At 37.0% G+C, this 11641-nt stretch overlaps 1 non-coding gene across 1 annotated transcript; it reads right to left on the reverse strand.

The window, feature by feature from the left end:
* Positions 1-6222: 6222 nt before the first annotated feature.
* Positions 6223-6329, reverse strand: LOC145151603 (small nucleolar RNA R71). The gene has a single exon (XR_013732168.1). It is a non-coding gene; the product is annotated as a small nucleolar RNA R71 (small nucleolar RNA).
* Between the last annotated feature and the right edge of the window lie 5312 nt (positions 6330-11641).

Below are 11641 nucleotides of genomic sequence, written 5' to 3' on the forward strand. Positions count from 1 at the left end.
TATAGGATCGATTGCATATGTTGTAATATTCGACCGTTCTGATTTTCCAAATGCTTAGGGCATTAAGAGGGAAAAAGGACCAGGACCGGATATGACTGAAATTAATTAAACAATTGTCAAGGACAATCTAAGGTTCACTGAGGATTAGTCGCTTGTGGGCAGTTGGAAGTATAGTATTTGATGCAACATATTGACATTATTATGAATAGATAGGATTCTATTTAGAATATGTTGCTATATGGCAAATGTGGAAATGTTTCCATAATGGGAGTTGGATGTTAAGAATCTATGTAGATTAGAAACTTTTATGCAAGAAGTATGTTCAAAGTAATGTTCTTTGAATTTGAGACTTCATGTCTATGGAGTTGTCTTGTAACAATCTCGGATAGAGCACTTTGTAATATCATTGGCAAAGTCTTTATGACTTTTGTACTGTGACATTACAAAAGGGTCATTGCATGAAATGTTAGAATCTAACATATTCTAATAGTGGCAAGAATTTGGTATTCTTACACTTGTGATAAGGATTGGGAATTGTGAAATGAGCATCATTGGAGATGTGTTCAATTGATCTATTTCACAAAGTACAGACCATAGATAAACATAGTATGCATGCTTGGAGCATGGGATAACTATTGTTTCAATTCAAGTATTAAGTTGATTATCCGAAACATTATACAATGAATAATGTGTAATTGATATGGTGATTAAATAAAAGGTGTTTCATTTATACTCAAAAGTTTTGAGACCATATTGGATTCGATTATTCTTGTGTTTCACTTCGCATGTTTTGACTTCCAAAATAATAAGATTATTTAAACTATCCACAGTAGATCATACTATGGAAGTAGGTATGAAAGAAGACTGTCATGAATTAGTTTGTAGATTGTCTAAGTGTTTAGACATAGCAAAGGTTTGCTGCAACGTTCATGAGTGCTCTTGAAATATGATTTGAGTATTGGATTAAACCCACGCTCACGTGAATCACTTCATGGATTTTATCACGGGTGATTATGAGACGATAATATCTTGTATTATTGAAACGGAGACATGTGAGTTGTAGTTTGCAAGTCGGTTGCACATTGACATATGTAAACGCACCAGTAACTTGGTGTTATAAAACATATTGTTGTGTGTGATTTGATGAGTGATTACAGGCAAGCATTTGAGTCGAAGTTTATCCGTTCCTTTTTCCCTAAGAGGGATAAAAGCGATATCTATGGGCCCGTCGATAATTTAGTGATGACACCCTAAGTGCTTGGCCAAGCCTGGACTAAGTTGATGTGTTCAACTGAAGTCTATTCCCAGTCGTCTTAAATCGGAAATCGGGAAACAACACATGAATAGAGAGTATGATTAAAATCCATATCTCAGTTCATACCATATCTAGAATGGAGGAATATTAGATCCCTTATCTAAAGGACGCGTTGCTGATAAGATCAGAGTTCAACAACGGCTTTTGAAAGCTACGATTGCTAATCAGGTTCTGAAGTCGTACTTGCAAAATAGTTATTAGACTTATCCAAGTGGGAGACTGTTGGATTAGGTGTCTAAGCCCATAACTATTTTGGTATGTAATTGACCCGATTATGAGCATGGTCCTTTTGGGTTGCCTTCACCTTAGCAACTGATAGGATGAATTATGGAGAAAGAGGATTAATTATGATTTATTAATATATCATGTGAATAATATATTAAAAGAGAAATCATATTGTTTAATTAATATTGATTAAGAATTAATTTAGAATTAGTTTTGTGGTCAAAAGAGATTAATTAAATTAACGGGACTGATACTGTAATTTTAAGATAGTTACAAAGTTGGGCTTAGGATCCATAAGGAAGCAATGGCCAAATTCTATATGGGAGTCCATATAGAAATCGTCCAAGGGGCCTTCTGGAAGGATCCTTTGGGCAGCTTAAGGAATAAGCAACTGGATTAGGGTTTCCTAGTTGATAACCCTAGAAGCCTAACTATAAAAGGAACCCTAAGGCTCTCAAAAATCGGCTCTAACCCTTCTAAGAGTGCCTTGGACGATTTTTGTGATTCCTCCTCTCTCTCTTGTTCTTCCTTGTTGCTAGTGGTGTTTGTGATTCCATTAGAGGTGCAACATTTGAGGCACTAAGCTTTCAAAGGTCAAGGAGTTCTTGTTATTACTACATAACAAGTTGAGGTAATCATTCTAACTAGTTTATATGTCAATTTAGATTATTATATGCTAGTCATAGGGTTATTGCTTTGGTATTCAATGTTGTATGTTCAAAATAGAAAAACCTAGATCAAAGCAATTAGGGTTGCATGTACACCATAGGAATGATGTTATGCTAATAACCCATCAATTGCCTCTTCTAACAATGATTTTATGCTAAAGTATCATCGAGCAACGGTTGAGATGCTCACAAAAGGCAATGCAAAAGTCCTTGAAGACTCAACCAAGTCGATTCATGCATCAGAGAAAACCATTACTGCAACAACCGAAAAATTCGAAAAACTACATGCTGACGTCACCAAGTTTATGATTGATTTCCGAAGCTCTGCTGATCAGAACACTGAAGCCGCAAACAAAGTAATTATGAGTCTCGACACAACTTTACAAATCGAAAGAGAAGCCCTTTCTCGGGTTCGTGGTGAACTCAAGGTTGAGAACTCTGAAATGAATGCTTCCATTGTTTCGAAGATAGAGAAGCTTCAACAGGATCTTGTGGCTGAGAACGCAATCATGTATAAATTGGTTGCGAAGACTAAAAAAGCCAAGGTTTTTTCCCTCAAGCTCAATTATGTGAATAAACACCAAGATAATCTGGAGACTGAGAAAGCAATTATCAAAAGCTGCGTGTAGGAAATTAATCAGTATCTGCATCGTCTGGTGGAAACTCGGGATTCCATTCTTACTGTTTCGGTTCGCCAACACCTCTCTGAAAAGTCAAGCCGGTCTTTGCGATGTTAAACCGCCTTGAAGGTGTTTCGGAAGGTGATGCTCTTCCGAAACAAGGGGGAGAAAAAGTTAAAGAAAAAGAAGAACCTAAGCCCCAGGATAAGAAGTCCACTGATGAACATCATGAGGAAAAACCGAAAATAGATCCGAAGGTTATTGAAGCTTCGGGATCTAAAGGAAAAGAGAAGATAATTGACGATGATGAAGATGAATTTCTTTCGTAAGGAGAAAAACTTGTGAGAAAGAAACAAGACAAGGATCTTGATGATATTCTGATACTTCACAAAGAATTAGAGGAAAAGGAAGCAGAAGCTAGAGTTGCGAAAGTTACTCTTGCAACACAGATGTCACTGTTTCCACCTTGGTCCTTAGAAAGAATTCAAAAAGAATCGATCAACGATTCGAGCATTCACTAGTTAGAGCCTTCGGTCTCTTTTTAACAATTCAATACCGCTGACTCTCAGCTCGACTTCCCACTCACCCTGAAAGCCTTCCTATTCCGATGATTTGAGCATATTGAGAAAGCACCACTTACAGACTATGATGTTAACAAAATTCTTTTCTCTTTTTATCTCAAGCATGGACAACCTCAGTTCAAGATATGGAGCCTAAAGAAGATGGTTACTGTGAAAGTTTATGCTCATTTTCCAACTGAACACTTCACAAACATCAAATTTATACAAAAATGAGTATCATATAAGCTAAGGGGTGAAGGTTCATAAGGATTGTGAGTATTTAGGATCGGGAAGTTATTAGGAGATTTAGACACAAATATGCGCATTGCGGTCTTGGTATAATGGTTGAGTTCAAAATGGATTGTTTTATGTGATGCTAGTGATGAAGGTTTGAATTAAAAATAATTATTTTTGCTTGAGGGCAAGCAAAGGATAAGTGTGGGTATTTGATATTGCTGTATTTATACATATTTTATGCAATATTTTAATACAATTTGATTAATATTTTAGTTATTTGCATGAATAAGTGGTACTTATAAAATTAAAATTGTATTTTGCAGCTAAAAGGAGCATTCTTGAAGAACAAGGACTAAAAGCGACAAAAGTTTGAGCTTTGGAGGCTTGGAGAATTGAAGAAGATAAAATCCACGTAAAAAGCTGAAGCTACGTCGTGGACTTCATTTTCACGACGTGGAATGGATGATTCTGGAAGATGAGTACACTAAAAGTCGAAATCCTTGCCCGATAAGGATTCATTAAAAACCACGACGTGGAGTCCTAATCCGCGACGTGGAGTGCAAATTCACGACATATATATATATATATATATATATATATATATATATATATATATATCCTTGGTACTTACGGGTTTTAAGAGGTGGGCTGGAGATTAGAAGTTCCAGAAGTCGTTTTTCAGAGGAATAAAAGCTAGAAAATTGGTAACAACACCAAGGAAAAAGAAGAGAAGATAAAAACTTTATTCTAGTTTGGTACAATTTACAATGTCTTTATTAGTTGAGATTGATTGTTTATTTGCTGTTATGAGTAGCTAAATCTAGCTGTTTCTGTTAGCTAGATGAAGCTGGAACTCATGGTTAGGTTATATTAATATAGACTTTTCTTGTTGGTTAATGGTTTGTGTTTGATTGTTATACCTAACATGCTTAATTTAATATTAGATTGCTTTAAATTCATATTATGTGTAGTTTAGTGACCATTAATCTGCATGAATTTGATTACCTAGTAATTTAGTGAACATTACATTATTAGAGCTAAGATCGAACCAATCTTGGATAAGTAATTAAAGTATTGAATTTTCCTGTGCTGGAGAACTCATATTATGACTATAATTGTGTTTGTTAATTCAATCTTACATAGCTCCAATCATATCTAATAATTGATTTTGTGTTAAATTATGTATGACCATGCATAGCTCTACATGAGTTAATTAAATATTTGTATATTTGGACTTGAATTGCTAATAATAAAATAATTGGTAACCAATGGGAATTGTCATAATTAATAGCTAAACCATTGAGGGAAAGTGGATTCGAACTAATAGAAGTGTTTTTAATAATTGATTGAATAGTTGTTGAAAATTTAAGTTTATCTAAACTTGCATAATATTTTTTTTTTAACTTTTGTTAAAATTTTAGGTTAACTTAATAGTAAGTAGGTTAAATAATTAATCTCGTTCCCATCTTCGATACCCGACTGTTGTGCTATACTATTTGCGAAAGGGTACACTGCCCTGGGTCGAATAGCTAGTAGAATCGTAGGTAAAATTAGGTGTAACTATTTGCACGCATCAAGTTTTTGGCGTTGTTGTCGGGGAAAGGTTTATTTGATTGTTGATTTATTTGATTTACGTTAATCGATCCTTTTTGTGGGGTAAAACCTGCAAAAAGTTAGGTTTCTGCATTAGTTTTTGTTTTGGTGATGAACCCACGACGTGGACCTTAAGTCCACAACGTGGGATCATTAGTTTTACATTCTTTTATTATTTTATTTTATTTTTAGTTCTTGTTTAGTTTTTCTGCGACAACACGAGGTGGTTCTATTTACCACGTCGTGGTGACCAGTCAGTAGACTATTTTATTTAGTTTTTGTTCATATTTACGTTTTTATTTTTACTTTTTATTGCAGTAGTTCATGACCAGAGGTTCCAACACACCTTTGGTACCACCACTTGAAGATCCAGAGTCGGCCCTTCACAAAAAGACGGATAAAAACGTAGAAGAAAACCAACCACCAAAGAATCGCATTTCAAAGACCTTAATTCAGTTTTTGGAAAGAAGAAGGGGAAGAACGTAGGAGAGTCGAGCAATCAAAAGAAGGACGAAAGCACGTTTGAAAGCTTTAAACAAAATCCTAATCCAAAAGATACCAAATACGAGACTGAACCCGGGTTTGAAGAAAGCGATTTTGAGGACGATCCTAAGAACGAGATGGCAAACATTGCTGAAATGTCCATGGAGGCATACAAGAAGAGAATCCAAGAGGACACCGTTCCCGGTTTAGTACAACCCGCAATTGCCGCCACTCCAACATTCGAGTTGAAAGGACACATTCTTACTACACTTAAGGACATACCATTTTCTGGAAAGGATCATGAGGATGCTTACAAGCACCTAGATGTGGTTAATGACATTGCAGACTATTTCAATGTCCTGAATGTTCCTAGAGAGACAGTTTTGTTAAGGATGCTTCCCGTTACTTTTAGGGGAGCTGCAAAAGATTGGTTGAAAGCACTTCCACCCGGTGCAATTACTACTTAGGCACAAATGCGTGAGCAATTCCTAGAAAAATTCCGCCCACCATCAAAGATATCTAAACTCAATAAGGTAATATCCAAGTTTGAGCAATAACCGGGTGAGTCGCTTTATGAGGCATGGGAGCGATATAAAGGGTTACTAAGAAACTGCCCTCAAAATGATCTTAACATACAAAAAGAAGTGTCTATCTTCTATGACGGGGTGAATGTCATGACGAGGCAACTCCTTGATTCTCAAGGACCACTTACGAAGAAAAATCTGACTGAAATTAAGGGGTTAATTGAAGAGTTCTCGAAGCATTCTAGTGAGTACCATAATCCAAGACATGATGGAGTTAAAGGAATTGGGGGAGGAAATTCTGAAGACATGGCTGCTATACTAGCCATGCTAAATACTATGGACCGGAGAATAACCAATATGAACCAATCAATTCATGCTATTAGAGATGGTTGTGAAAGATGTAATGGTCCACACTTAACAAAAGATTGCCACTTGGATGAAAATGGAAATAAAAAGGTGCAAGTTTGCTGCTCGAGTGGAGATAAGTATGATGAAAATTAGAGGAAACCAAAGAAGGAGTGGTTACCATATGACGATTATAAGAAGCTGAAAGAAGAAAAATATAGGCAGACTGACCAGGGCTTATACCAAAAAGAACAACCACCTCCTGAAAAGAAAGTTGATCTTGAGTCTATACTACATAGATTTATGGAGGCTTCCGAGAAAAGACACGATGAGACCGATGCAGTGATAAGGGAACATCAAAATATTATGAAAGACCAGCAAGCTTTGCTAAGAAATCATCAAGCATCGATCCAAAATATTGAAGTCCAATTAGGTCAACTAACTACTTTTGTACATGAAAAATTATCTCCAAAGATTTCCGAGACAAAGTCTCAATCACATGTAATGGTAATAGAAACTGAAGAGGATACCATCTCTGAGTTCCTTGCAGCACTAGAAGTCGATCCATCTCAGACCGGACCAAGCTCGAAGAAGTCACGATTAGAAGAAAAAATTGTTGCTGAAACACCTAACCCACGATGTGGGAATTCAAAGCCCACGACGTGGGCAGGGTCTGGTCAGAAAAGCTTTGATAATGTGCAAGCTTATCGTCCTCCGCTTCCGTTTCCATCACGAGCTCATATCCATCCACTGGAGCAGGAGCATTTGAAGTTTATGGAACAAGTGAAGGGTATTTTAATTAATACTCCTTTCATTGATTCATTATCTAAGGTTCCTGAATATGCCAAATTCTTGCAAGATCTACTTGAAACTCGCTAGCAGCTAAAGAAGAATTCCAAGGTAATTCTTTGTGAGCAAAGTTCTAAAGTGATTATGGGAGATTTGCCAAAGAAGATGGGAGATCCTGGACTCCTCACTCTTCCATGTGAGTTTGGGAATAATTTGAAGACTTACACTTTAGCTGATTCGGGAGCTAGCATAAATCTAATGCCTTACTTGTTCTATCAAAAGCTAAATCTTCCGGGTTTGAAGCCTACAAGAATGACAATTCACATGGTTAACCGTTCATTGACTCATCCAAGGGGCATTGTGGAAGACATCTTGGTAAAAATTGGGAAATTTGTGTTTCCAATTGATTTTGTCGTTTTAGATATGAAATAAGACGCCAATGTCCCAATCATTCTTTGTCGCCCTCTACTTAATACTGCTCGAGCCCTGGTTGACATTCACAAATCCAAGCTTACTTTGAGAGTTGGAGATGATGAAGCTACTTTTGGAATAGAAGATTGTTTTCAAGGGAATGATGTTCAAAGTGAAGTTTTCAATATCGATGAAGATAATGAACTTGAAGAATTGGAAAAATTAATGGAGGAAGAGATTCAACAAGTTAAACGCACCAAACGAAGAGCATCTGTTCCACTTGTTTTTGAAGTGATTGCTCATAAAACACCAACATCTTAGGTGAGTGAGGAAATTGAAGACTTGGTATCAAGTGACGAAGTTACTTCCAACGAAAAGAGACTAACCATGGATAAGAAGATGGTGCCCGTGGAGCTAAAAAGTGAAGCAAAAAGCAAAACCTCATCCGGTGGAAAATAACAGAATTAAGAGGAAGCGTGAAGAAGGTGCTAGGAGAAAAAGATACAAATGATGGGGGACACTCCGACAAGTTCAACGTGAGCTGGCACGGAGTCCGAATCATGACTCCAATAAAAAGAAGCGCTTCTCGGGAGGCAACCCTAGCTTGGTTTGTGATTTCTTTTCATTTTTGCATTTAGTTTAACTTTTGCATTTTTTTGTTGATTTTTAGGATAATTAATCATCTAATCGTCTTAATTATTTTAGAAATTGGTGAAAATCAAGTGTAGGGTCCTTAAAAATTGAGTGGTATGATAAATTAAGGTTTTTATAGTAAAATATCATTTTATGTGTAAAAGTTCGAAACCACCTTGTGGCCAGTTTAGTTAGCCCGATGATTTTAAGCCCAACAGACAAACCCACGACGTGGACTTTAAAAAGTCACTGGGGGGGGGGAGGGGACCAGTTTATACTAAACCCTTTGACCATCCCCATTTTTTACTCTCCACACGCACGAACGAAGAACAATAGCCCCACATCCGATTTTCTGCCATTTTCTTCCACGATTTCTTGCATTCTTTGTCTCCTAACAGCATTTGTTAAGCATTACATCCACTAATCTCATAACTTTATTCCTATTTTATGCATTTGGGGGTTAGGGTTTATTTAGAGATGAAATACCCAAAATTGAGTAGTTTGATTTATAATTTCCCACTGCATGTACGATATAAGACCTTAATTGATGAAATTAACAAACCCCAAGTACTATTGTTGGTTAGTTTTGACCACATTTGGACCGATCCAGATTCACAACACGGACTGATTCCACGACGTGGAGTTGAAACCCACGACGTGGAATCTGGGCGACCAGTTTCTGTTTTGCTTTGATATTTAATCTCTTGGTTGTCTTGGTTTGTTTTGTTTTTTGTTGGTTATTTCAGGAAAAATGGGTCCTCGAAGGACAGTTCCTCAACCACCAGACCCTATTGATGTGTCAAGTATTCATCCACTCTACCGGTTCCCTCAAAACCTTTCCCGGGCTATGTTAAATAATTATGAAAATTATTTGGGGTGGTTGTACAACCACGAGTTCGTAATTGCTCCTATTGTGGATTGGCCATGGTTACGCGGGGTTGGTATGGTTATGGAGTTGGAAAGGCATTGGACAAAAGTATTTGTGGGAGATGGCTTTACATTCACGTGTAATGGGTGGAGGAACCTCTGTTCTATCCAAGAACCCGTTTATCGAGAATTATCGATAGATTTCTTTGCTACCGTCAACTTTGAGGATAAGACCACCGATCCCAACTATAACCGGGCACTTTCTTTTCTATTGGGTGGTGTGTACCACGAGTGCAGCCTTAGAGAATTTGCTTGGCGCATTGGACTGTACACCGACGAGGAAATACAATCGCCATTTTTTGTTCTATTTTTACAAGGGTGTGTTCGAGATTTCACCTCTGGGATTATTGATGTCGAGTTTTGGAGAACTATTTCGAATCACGAGTACAATTATACTAATACAAGCGAAGGACAAATCTAGAATCCTGTTTATCCTTTTTTGCATTGCCTCACCACCTTCTTGATCAATCACAAAAATCATGGGGATAAAGTGTCCATTCAAAATTTGTTTCATTTGTGGAGCATAATTACACCCGATATTTTTTGTGACATTATGTATATGCTTGCGCGGTTTATGGGATGGAAGTAGTTCTAGACCCGGTAGTCACATTACGGGTGGACACTTAGTTACCAAAATTGCCCGGTCTTATGGTATTTTAAGTCCTGGTTTTATTAGGAACCTCACGCGCTTTCCGGACAATGACTTAACTATCCTATTTTTGATTGTAATGCGGGTTGTGGTAAATGTTGTAGGAGCTTTTGTGATACCACCTGAGGATGATGAACAACCCATAAGGAAACAAGGAGAACAAATTTGGCCTAGACGGAGGAATATGAGAGCCCTAGGAGAGAGGGGACAACCACAACAAGGAGAACAATCATTTAAGGGAGGGATACCAACTGATCCATTTAAAAGTCGGGTTGGTTTATATTTGGACAATCTTCGTGGAGGTGTCAACTACAACACCCAAGTGCTCGATGCTTTATGTACACATATGAATATGGAGCGACCTCCCACGACACCATCTTATAGCCCGTATATTCCAACATGGGAAGAGTTATGGATGAAACAAGGAGACGGGGCAGGAACTAGTGGAGCTCAAGGCGATTTGATGATGATCATTACTTTTTATTTTTATGTTTTTATTTGGTTTTTGAACTTGTTTTTTTATCCTTTTATTTTTGAACTTGTAACTGAATGATGCATAATTGTTTCCTTTTCTTATCTATAACTTGTTTTGTTGCAGATTTCGTGAGTTCTCGTGAGCAAGAAGTTAAGAGTTAGAGATAGAAGTTTCCGAGAGAGGCCGTGTCATTTAGAGTTATGATTCGAGACCCACAATCTTAGATAAGTGTGGGGTTAATCGAGAGAGAAGCAAATTAGAGAAGAGTCACGTAATATGGAGTTAAGAAGGGTCTTAATCTATTAAGACACAAGTTTGCATCTGACTTGATTTAGAGAAGAATTGACAAAACTATTTTCTGTGATGCCCAGTTTCCATGAAGTGGACATAAAATACATGTATTCATACACCACGACGTGGAATTCAGAAGTTACATTTCTCTATACACCGTGTATTCATTACTCGAAGCCACGTCGTGTATTCATACACCACGACGTGGAATTCAGAAGTTACATTTCTCTATACACCATGCAATATGGAGTATGCTTTCCCACAGTGGTACTTTGAAGAATTTTCTACACCACTCTTATTGAAGATTCAACTCTTGAATTCATGTTTTGCCGGCACATTTCCATATCCCACTTGTTAAAGATCCAAGATCCAAGTTCCATATTTGAAGAAGTCCAAGTTCAAGATGTTCAAGTTATCCACACTGTTCAGTAATCGATCTCACCGCTGCTGCCCCAGGGGAGTCTGTTCCTTTTTCTCCCTTTTATTGATTTTAAATTATTTTATGCATACAATGAGGGCATTGTATGTAATAAGTGTGGGGTAGGGGATCGAAAAAGTAAATTGCTAGAAAATTTTAAGTAAAATGCTAAAAAATTAAAAATTTAAAATTTTGAAAAATTTAGACATAGATTTGAAATAATAATCTAAATTTAATGCTAGTAATTAAGTTGCTAGTGTTGCGTGGGATGATCCGCTGAGAGCTTAAATGTTTAATTGAGCCAACATATGTTATAATATATTTGTGGCTTCCCGTTCCTAGTGAAAAGCCATGAGATATGAAAGGTAATCTGGTAGTGTATATGGCATAATATGTTTTGCAGCCTGTACCTGAAATCTATCCAAGAGAGCTTATGTAGTCATTGCACGTATACTAACATCTCTAGCCAATAAAGGTT

This window comes from Lactuca virosa, chromosome 1 (genome assembly GCF_052849685.1).
Source record: "Lactuca virosa cultivar CGN04683 chromosome 1, Lactuca_virosa_CGN04683_v6, whole genome shotgun sequence".
Taxonomy (NCBI): Eukaryota; Viridiplantae; Streptophyta; class Magnoliopsida; order Asterales; family Asteraceae; genus Lactuca; species Lactuca virosa.